We start from the raw sequence: 11,997 nt of genomic DNA on the forward strand, positions 1-11,997 counted from the left end.
CTACACCACTCGATTAAACCCACATAAATGTGATTTCACATAGTTTTAAGACCTAAACCTTTACTTAGAACCAAGGTTGTATAATTTGCTAGGCGGTGTTCGGACGGTGGACTGGAGTTAAGGGACTAATTGGTCTAGGCGGGGATTAATCGACGTTTAGGCAAAGACCCTTAATTGTAATAGAATTTATTTTTTAAAAATTAAATATTATCGATATCCTAACAAAATAAGTAAATAACCACACAACTTTGGCATATTTTGTCGTCTAAATATTTAAATTATCGTATATAATAATTTTTAGACTGATTGGTGATCTTTTTAATAGTTTATTCATCAATTATCATAACTTAGTCACCCAATATCAAAAGTTTAGTCATCCAATATCATAAAATTTTGACTTTTTTACTGGCTTAGACTTCTAGACCGCCTAGGACCGCCTACAGCTGCCCAGGACCAACTTCGCCTAACTCAACCGACTAGCATTAATCGTATACAGTAAGAGGCCGCCTAGCGCCTAGGTACAACCTAGGTGGCCACCTAGGCTGATTTTTACAACACTGCTTACAACTGAAATGAAGTATAAAAGAATCGTCAACAAAAGAAATGTACTCAAATACCTTAAGTGCCCCAAATCAAATCCAACATTCGATTTTTCATCCACAATTAAGGAAATTCGAAACATCAATCACCAATTTAACTCTGTGCCCTTGGATATCTTCTTCAGTATAATCATTAAGAAGGTAAGCTTATTCTAGCTTTAATTTCACAAAGTCAAGTTTCCAATGGAGCTCTTCGATTTCCTACTTGAGGTTTAGAAGAACTAACATTCAACCACTCCAAAATAGAAAGAAAATGTACTTACAAACGTCCTTCTAGATTGCCTTCTTTTTTCTTGCATTAAACACCATCCAAAACCAAATTAAAATGAAGATCATGAACAAATGATGAAAGAGTCAATGATTTCATCAAAGAAGCTTGAAAAATAAGAGTATACTTAAGTACCACGAAATTTTGTTGATAAAAGTATCACAAAGTCAATTCCCTAAAAATTCAACGAAACTCACCTTAAATTTGTCTTCTTTTCCATGTATTTGTCTTCGTCTGTCAGGTTGATTATTCTCATAGCATCATCGATTGCGACCTCTTAATTCCCAAAAAATCACCTGGTAATTCAAAGAAAACAAAAACAAATAAGAAACTAAAATCAATAACTCTTATTTGAAAGAAAAAGATGAAGTCGTTCGATGAAGTGATTATAAGGATAAATTATAAAAAGAATCGCTAGGTTCGTTGTAACCCGGCGGAGGCGGTGTTTTATTAGGAGAGGGTTTAGAGTGCGAAGTCGAGGAGGAGATATGATTGTTCGCCCGCCAGTGAATGGTGGATGATATGGTTTCGAGGGTTCTGGTAAAACGAAATAGAGAGAAAGATGGAGAAAATGAAACGGAAAAGAAGAGAGATATGAAGAGAAAACCACGGGTATGATCTTCAATGGTATCATAGGGGCCAAGGGTTTAACGGTTTCTTGGGAAACAGGGGCATCGGTTGAAGGGCACATGTATCTCTCTGAAGTGTTTCCTTAAAAGTGCTAATTCATCATCTTCATTCTCCTAAAAAGAATATCTAACGTGAAGCGTCCTCTACACTTGCTCTCTGAGTGGACGGCCAGGGGACTGGCAATTGTACGTTACACGCTCATCACATGCCTTCTAGTTATTTGATAATGCTGACGTGTAAAACTCTAAAAAATTCCTCCTTAATTCATAGAAATTCTTCCTAAATTCCTAAGCTCTTTTCATATTCCACTTTCCACAAATTCTAAAGGTTATGCCTTATATATATATATATATATATATATATATATATATATATATATATATATATATATATAGGGCTAGGTTCAAATGTTATTGACATCTATTGTGTGCCCGTATGCACAAATCTGGACCAACGGATGGAATAGAATCAATGATCTTGATCTGAGGGTATATGATATTAAAATAGGGTAACATGTACCATATAATCACATAAATTTCACCATAAGGGTATTTTGGTCAATTAACCTATATTAAAAAAGGAAATTTCTAGATTTTAAGGGATAATTAATACCCTTATTTTTAAAAATCTGAATTTTTTAAATTTAATTCAAATATAATTTTTAATAATATCCGATTTCATTCTGTTAGAATGACATAAAAATCAACCATAAACTAGTAAATATATTTTTGATTTTATTCTTACAGAATATGATTATATTCAATATTTATATGTATTAACATGCTTAAATAATTATAGAACATATTATCAACACTAACATTTTATAAAGAATACATGTCTTCTTGCACTAATAATATATCAAATAATTACATTGTATGATTGTGATACAAAGAACATTCTTGAATAATAACAAAATTCTGAAAGAATAACAAGTGTAATTCTTTAAAACATAACAAGATTCTTAAAATGTGAGTGTGATCAATCTTTGGTTCATTCTTCAAGCATTTCCTATCATGTCTTCAAACCATTCTTCAATCAATTCCTATAAAAAATGCAACAAAAACTAAGAATGGTTAAAAAAATATCGTATTCTTTAAGAATGACTTTACTGAACATGTTCATTCTGTGGAAAAATATCATAGCAAATCTATTACAAAAAAGGCAAACACAAATTCTAAAAGAATCATTAACTCTAAAGTGCAATTACCATTACTGCACTACCATTATTCTGACAGAATATATATATATATATATATATATATATATATATATATATATATATATATATATATATATGTCATTTTAAATTTTGGCAGAATGCATACAATATTTTAAATTGTAAATGTGGGTTGTAATTCTGATAGAATATAGCAAACATTAAAAAATTGTAACTTATTCTAATAGAATGTAATCTTCAAAGTATAAATTTTGATAGAATGTAGTAAACATTAAAAAAATTGTAATTTACTCTAACAGAATGCAATCTTCAAATCAAATATATTCTAACAGCATGTTATTTTACTTATCCTATCTTGCAATGTTTTTTTATTTTTCCTGTCTTGACAAATAAACTAATTGACATATAAATAATTAACCAAAAACATAATCGGAAGACATGAATAAAAAAATACCTAGATTTCACCGGGGAAGAAGAATCAACGACCACCACCACATCCTCTCCACCTTCTGACCTGCTTCGATCGGAGCAACAGCCCCACCCCGCTGCTTCTCCTTTTGTTCTTCGGTCTAGTCACTCATCGAAGATCGATACCTCCTCCCCTCGCTTTCTTTCTCTTCTGTTCCCATCGATCAAGGCCTATGAAGATTCGACTTCATCGTTGATTTCTTTGCCCCATCGGAACCCCTCCTGCCCTCAGATGCCCTCTGATCAAACCTCTAGCACATCTCCCCTTCGACAGTAGCCCAAAACCTCCGAAAACCCGCTGATTAGCAGGGACCAATGCTGGGAAAACGAGAGGGAGGATAAATCGTTGTATACGTGATCGGCTAGGGTTTTTTTCAACAGATTTTGACTACATCCCATATTTAAAGGAATAATAAAGAACATATTAATTATCTACTATATTTAAATATGTCAAGATTACTATAATACTCTTAAATGATTTATTTAATAATTAATTATTTCCTGAATTCTTATTGGTGCACACAGTCACACAATAGTTGTCAAAAACATTTGAACCTATCTCTCTCTCTCTCTCTCTCTCTATATATATATATATATATATATATATATATATATATATGTATGTATGTATATATATTTATATCCAAAAAATTTAACCAAAATTTCTGTTTAAAAATATGAATAAAACATCTTTTCAAAGTACATAAAAACCATTTGTTCAAAAGTCATAAAACATAATATTAAACAAAGTCATATCATAAACCAATGGAAGTCTCAAAACCAAAATCGTAACACTGTTGTAAGTATACAGTCATATTGTGCATTTCATTTTCTCACTAGAACTACTTAAAAAACATATAACTTTTAAGAATTAAGTATAAAGATTAATGAATTCTCTAGTATACTATATATTCTATAACATATGCAGTTCCTATGGTCCAACCATAATCTCACATACGATTGAGATAGTCCAACTATAGTTTTACATACATTCGTTATAGTCCAACTATAGTCTCACATACTATTTCTATAATATAAGAGAAATTTGCATGAATTGTCCCTATGTTATGTCACAACTCGCAAGTTTTGTCCATAAAGGTTTTGACTAGAACCAAAGGTCCAAAATTTTCATTTTTTTGTGAGTTTGGTCCAATTTGGTTTTAACTTTTTTTATAATGACGATTTTGCCCTTGATATTTTCTTTTTTAGTTTTTTTATTACATAAATTAAAAAGAAAAAGAAAAAAAGAAAATACATCTCTCTCTCTCCTTCTCTCGTTTTGAATTTCAGTACCACATTGCTTACTTACTTTCCTCGATCTCCAAAATCAAACATTACCCATGTGAAAAGATCGATAACAATTCATGGGTTTTGTTTCTTATTAAGTTTCACCCTTTCAATTGTTATCTTTTCGTAAAAATCTAGTCAAGAAACCAAGTTTTGTTCATGAAATGTTATTAATAGACTCTCTTGATGCAATCTCACACACACTTTTCCCATTTTTCATGTTCATTGTCTTCTACTTCTTCCATGACTAGAGAGAGAAAGTGCTCCCAAATGCTTCTTCTTGTCATCATCACCATCAAGTTTCCTATGTGTTTGAGTTTTTTATTTCTAAAAATTGTGTTTCATTTTAGGGATTCAGATTCGAAGTACATAAAATAGGATTGAGGTTACCTTTCTCTATCACCCTCAAATTGCTATTTTTGGTGTGATTTGGGACATGGATGATGGATTGGAATTGGATGGTAGCCCATACTTATCGAACTCCACCTCTGAATCTGATCTGATTCCCACACCACCATCCTCATGTGTGTAGGTTTGTTCGACCAGGAAGTAGCAACACACACACACACACACACTCGAAAGTGTGTGACCTCCAGATCTGAAAACCATACCTCCAAATCCAAAAACCACCGAAGATGACAACTTCCGTGGTCGATCTAAAAGATGATAGCTTGAGATGCTCTGTCGGAAAACTACTCTACGATTCTAATGAACGGCCAACCCAAACCAACTTGTAACGTCCCAAAAATACTGATAACAAATTTCGTTTATAAAATAATCAAACCATACATCATGAGTTTTAAAACCAATCATAGTACAATCTATCAAAATCGTCATAGTAAAATAATCATCGATGCGGAAATCGTAAGGGGATGTTGTGCAGTCGAGTAGGGACCTTCTCTCGGGAACTGGAAGTACTTGAAAATGTTTAAACCACAAAATCGTAAGTACAAAGGTTAGTGAGTTCCCTAAAATACCACATTCCATACATAACCTCGGGCCCCGCCCATCATAACAGGCCCCACCCAACATACAAACGGGCCATGCCCAACATACATAATGGGCCCCGCCCAACATACATTACGGGCCCCGCCCAACATACATAATGGGCCCATCTTAGTATACAAACAGGCCCCACCTAACACACAATGCAAGAGTCACAAAGACAGCTAGCATCCTACCTAGTATAATGAGAAAACTCACTTGACTCATGAAATCGGATTACCCACAACTAACTATCATGAGGTTGGTGCTACAACACACCTAAACATCAAACAAGGTCCAACCTTAGTGATATGTACAATAGTACCTACTTGTTTTAAATTTACAACCTAACTTAATTTGATAACTATGCACTTATATGCAGTGTACTTAGTCAGATTATAGAATAGCTCAGCTAAGTCAGGTGTCGATCACAAGGAACAAAATTCAATAAAATAAATTAACTACTTCTAATTAAACTAAGAAACACACTATGGTTAGGGGGTTTTACTGATTTTTCAAGATCAAAAGAACTTAAATCATCAACTAACAATTAAGCAAGCAAAGAAAACAAATTATATTCAAGAATTAGAAGAATACTTCTGCTTAGATCCGATTTCACCTTCTCCTAAGGCTGATTTCTAATGGATGGATTAATATTGATTACTAATTTGTTACTAGCTATTATGATCAAATATCTAGGCCTACCAATTTATGAATTACTAAGCAATGATCATGCATAAGTTAAACACCAGATCAATAATAAGCACAAATTAGACTATGAATAATAGTAGTTACTTTCTTATGATCAAGTTAAGCAACCAAGCACTAATTAAGACTAATTATGCTCTCTAACACAGTTAAAGTTACTAGCTTTAATTACTTAATCTAAGATGTGATTAATCCTAGCTCTAATTATTTAATGAGTATAAACAATTAGAATACAAATTCATGCAACTAATATGAGCAATTAGCACACAAAATTTGATTTATAAGCAATATAAACTAGAAGTAACATGCTAGGGTTTAAATATCAATGAAACGACCCAAAAATACGACCCGAAAATTTCATTTTTAATATAACCAAAAATCATAAAACAGAGTATATGATAATAAAACCATGTGTTGCAAGTCTCAAAACCATACCAAAATACAAATGAGAAAACGGTGTCACGACTGTATCAAAACATATCTAAGATAACTGATCAACTCCCAGGATAAAAACTGTAGTTGTGGTGTGTGCGATGCCATCATCCCGAGCTCTTCCCTTTGCTTGCGGAAGTACCTGAAACCAAAACTGAAACTGTAAGCACGAAGCTTAGTGAGCTCCCCCAAACTACCACATACTACACAATAACATATAAAGCACGTACTGGGCCTTGCCCACTGCATCGGACCGAAGTCCGGCTAACCGGGGCCTTGCCCCCTACATCGGACCGAAGTCCGAAGCTAACTGGAACATCGGACCGAAGTCCGAAGCTGACTGGGACCTTCGTCCCCTACATCGAACCGAGTCCGAAGCTGACTAGGACATCGGACCGAAGTCCGAAGCTGACTGAGACATCGGACCGAAGTCCGAAGCTGACTGGGACCTACGTCCCCTACATCGGACCGGAGTCCGAAGCTGACATCGGACCAAAGTCCGAAGCTGACTGGGACCTTGTCCCCTACATCGGATTGAAGTCCGAAGCTGACTGAACATAGCATAAACATATCATCTAGCATAAACACATAACCTTGTCTGAACCACGGAGGCATCAAACATACTAACTACTACATCGAACCGAGGTCCGAAGCTGACTGCTACCTAAACGGGCCGACATTGTGGCCTTAGACCCGTTACTACTGGAAGGAAACTCACCTCGTGAACTGGCTGTTGTGTGAATGGCTCTGAAAGCTAACTGCTGCTGCTCCGGTATCTCCCCGGCTACAAGGCCATAAACACACTCAATCAAATACTAAACACTGCACTGGGGTAAAATGACTCTTTTACCCTTGGTCAAAGTCAACTCTCCCGGTCAAAGTCAACCCACAGTTGACCTGACTCGCCGAGTTGGGCCGCCAACTCACCGAGTCTCTAATCTCATTTCACAACCCCACTCGTGGCTACTCGCCGAGTATGGCATCGACTCGACGAGTACTCTCTCGATCCAAAAACTCAGACAATCTTCATCCGACTCGCCGAGTCATATGAACAACTCGACGAGCTGTTCTTGAGCTTAAGAAGATTGCCTTGGACTCGCCGAGTTGTATGAACAACTCGCCGAGTCCCTCCATTACTGAGTCTGCTCTCCAACTCACTGAGTCCACTCTACTACTCACAGGCTTCCACTCGTCATCACTCAAAAGGGGAAAAACGGGGACTCGCGGCTCGACTCGCCGAGTCGTTCTTCCGACTCGCCGAGTCGCTTGCATGCAGCAACTCAAAACTCGATTCTGCTTGAATCCAGTGTATCAAAATTATAGATCTGGACTCCCTTAAATCGATTAGCATGTAAAGATTCTATCTTTACGTGCCCATATGCATCCATGAAGCTAAAATGGCTCAAAAAGCATAATAACGACTAGATCTAGTGTTCTTATGCAAGGTAACTTCAAAAAGGCAATAGATCTGGGCTCTACAACTCCTAAATGAACAGATCTAAGGATATCTCAACATAATAGGGTATCCATACAATCATAAGGCTTGAGAAAAGCATCAAACTAGATCTAGAAGAGTTCTAATGGAGGTTTAAAGCATAAAACAGGAGGGAATCCGAAAAATACCTCAAAGAACTCTGATTGGCCCTTGAATCTTTGCTCTACACCTCTTCTCCTTGCTCCTTTCTTCTTCTCCTTCTTCAAGCCTTCAAAATTTAACACAAGAACACTTAGATTACTCAAGGATGGATTAGGGTTTTCTCACAGCTTTCTGAGGGTGAAGGAGGCGAGATTGGGGGCTATAAGGTGGCTTAAATAGTGAACAACCCGAGGATTTAGGGTTTCTTCCAGGCAGGCAGACTCGCCGAGTCCCGAATATGGACTCGCCGAGTCGCCGACTAACACGTGCTCGAAATCCCGTCCCTACTCGGCGAGTCAGGCTATGAACTCGCCAAGTCCCTCTTGCAAACTTCTAATTAAATACTATGGAATCATCGTACCGGAGACGCGTCGTTACAATCAAACACAACTAAAAAAAATATAATCATCCAAATATCAAAATTAACACATATGGATCAACTTCGTCTTCACCAAACATAAGTAAAAGGTATTTAGCATCTCATTATAGCATAAAAACACAATAGATCCATATAAAATAAGCTAGACATAAGTTATATAAGCAAACCAACTAGATCAATGTGGAATTCTTCTAAATCTTATTCAATCCTTGAGCTTCACTTGATTTTCGACCTTCTTCTGAGTTTCTAAGGGTTTTCAGTCATAATTCTCTTCAGAAAAGCGATTGCATGCCTCTCCATTCGACCTAATGTTCGGGATTTCATAATTGCCTTATATCGATTCACCAAGTCGTGGTTGGACACCACCATGCCGTGGTCATCGTGTTTATCCCGTATTCTCCAATTTATCTGATTGGTCGTGAATTTTTCGTTCATCATGTCGTGTTGGAGATCACCAGGACTTGTTCTTCAGTCCTCTTTTCTTCTTCTTTTGTTTTAGCTCATGTTTCCTGCTTCCAACTCCTTGTATGCTTCCTTTTTGTCCCGATAAATTCTTCGCTGCTACAAAACATATTTTAAACATAATAAGTATCTTTTGTTCCAAAATAAACATAATTGTAGCTAAAAGTAGTAGAAATATGAATTAAATATATAGTTAAATATGCACATATCACTTAGTTTATACCCAAAGGTCAAACCTAGGACAAAAGTCAACGATCAAAGTCAATATCAGTATACCTCCACGTCGTGGCCATCCCTTGAACACGTCATGGCTAATGAGTCCACACCTGATCAGAATCCCAGCCAAGTCAAAATAGCTTCAACAAACCTCCATGTACTGGCCCTTCCTTGGCTACGTCATGGGAACTAAATGCCAAAATAGTCGGTTGCTTCCCCAGTCGTCATGTCGTGGCAGCCTAAAGCCATATCATGGGAACTATTCTGAACAACTTAATCGAGCTTAAGCTATTTTCTTCTTAATCCAAGGGCACTAAAGTTTAGATCTGGTCCTTCCCTAAGTATTGATAAATAAAGTTTCCAATTTTATTCATTAAGACATCCCAAAGAGTCAAGATCTCAAACTCTAAGTCATCAATGGCAACCTAAAGCATGCACTTACCCATTAAGTACTTAATCAACCAAAATCACTTCTTTCAAGTTCCAGAAGGGTTTCCCACACCTAGTGAACCATAAAAATCGTGGCTTTATGGACATGCATTTTTAATGCACGTCCTTCCCAAATTAGGTCATAAACATGAGAAAATGAAGCCAACTTTGTGCATGAATCAAAATAAGACAAGAAACTTTAGATATGAACCATACAACCTCAAAGGGACCATGAGGATCCATAAAGTTCCCAACTTTCTGGAATCCATCCTTCCAAACCTTCACAATATGAAGATCAAGGAAAAAAGGATTAGATCAAAGAGCAAGCAACATAAAGCTAGGATCTTGGACTCTTACAAAGGTCCAAAGAACGCACAAGAGAAGAATGATGAGGCTGACTTGCTGAATCCACACACTAGAGCACCTTCTCCTTCAAGTGCTCATCTACCTGAATATCATCTAACGAAACTATTGCAGAATCATCGGCTATACATATTCGATGTTAGGATACATGGAAAGTATTGTGGATCTGGTTGAGCTTATCAGGTAGACCCAACCGGTATGCAACCCTGCCCACCCAGGCGGTAATTCTGAAAATGCCAATGTAACTGGGGCCCAACTTACCCCGCTTCCGAAACCGAATGACACCTTTCCAAGGTGACACCTTCAGAAGCACAAAATCCCCAGTGTGGAACTCAATGTCTGAACAACGTCGTTCGGCATAACTCTTCTGGAAACTTTGCGCGATCTGCAGCTGTCCGCGCACCTGTTGTGTCAACTCAATGGTCTTAAGTACTACCTCAGTACTTCCCATAACCCGATGTCCCACCTCGCCCCATCAAACCGAGGTTTAACATTTCCTCCCATAAATCATCTCGAAGGGAGGTCGATTGATACTTGTGTGATAACTATTGTTGTAGGAGCATTCCGCCAATGGAAGGTAGGTATCCTAACTCTTGCCAAAATCTAGCATGCATGCCCAGAGCATATCCTCAAGAGTCTGAATAGTTCGATCGCTCTACCCGTCAGTCTGAGGGTGGCATGTTGTGCTAAAATGCAATTGAGTACCAAACTCATCATGAAACTTTCTCCAAAACCTAGAGGTGAAACAAACATCATAGTCAGAGACCACATAAACTGGAACCCCGTGATGGACAACCACCTCCCTGATATAAACGTCGGCTAATTTCTTGGTACAAATAATCTCAGCAATGGGTATAAAATGAGCACTTTTAGTTAATCTGTCAATAATCACCTAGATAGAATCCATCCCTCACATTGTCCTAAGAAATCGTGATAAAATGCATAGTAATTTCTTCTCATCTCCACATGGGAATGGGTAACGACTGCAACTTGCCATGGGGTCTCTGATGTTCAGCCTTGACTTTCCGGCAAGTCAAACACTACAAATGTTATCTCCCTCTTTATATAGGGCCACTAGTAGCGCAATTTCAAATATCTATACATGTTCATGGCCCTCGAATAGATCAAAATTTTCGATTTATGAGCTTCCTCCAGTAATGTATGCCTAACTCTACCAACAACCAGGACCCAAACTTGCTACACTGAGTCTATAACCCTCGACTATCCCTCACAAATAACAAAATATAACCCCTAATCCTTTCTTCCTTCTAATTTTCCTTTTTCAACCCTTCCACTTGAGCTTTCTTGATCATATCCAGCAATGGTGAAACAATAACCATCCTCAGTCATAAATCTCCAATAGGTGCATTCGCGACCTTGCAAATCAAGGCGTTAGCCACAACATTGTCCTTCCTAGGGTGATACAAAATTTCGCAGTCATAATCTTTAAATATATTCAAACATCTCTGATGTCTCAGATTCAAGTTCGGCTGATCCATCAGGTATCTCATGCTCTTATGATCAGTATAAATAGTGCACTTGACCCCATACAAGTAATACCTCCATATCTTAAGGGCAAAAACCACATCCCCCAACTCTAAATCGTACGTCAGGTAATTCGCCTCGTCAGACTTTAACTACCTCGAAGCATATGCAATCACATGAATCCTCTACATAAGCACCACTCCTGATCCTGAAATTGATGCATCACAATAAACTATAAAATCATCCACACCTTCAGGAAGAGTGAGAATCGGAGCCTCTCATAATCTCTATCTCAGAGTATCGAAAGATGCCTGCTGATCAGGCCCCCATTGGAAAGTAACATTCTTATTCGTCAAGTGGGCAGAGGTACAACAATCTTGGAGAAATCCTGAATAAATCTCCGATAGTAACCCACTAGACCAAGGAAACTCCAGATCTCAGATGGTGTCCTCGGAGCCTCCCACAGCATCATTG

Source organism: Lactuca sativa, chromosome 6 (assembly GCF_002870075.4).
Source record: "Lactuca sativa cultivar Salinas chromosome 6, Lsat_Salinas_v11, whole genome shotgun sequence".
In the NCBI taxonomy this organism is placed as follows: domain Eukaryota; kingdom Viridiplantae; phylum Streptophyta; class Magnoliopsida; order Asterales; family Asteraceae; genus Lactuca; species Lactuca sativa.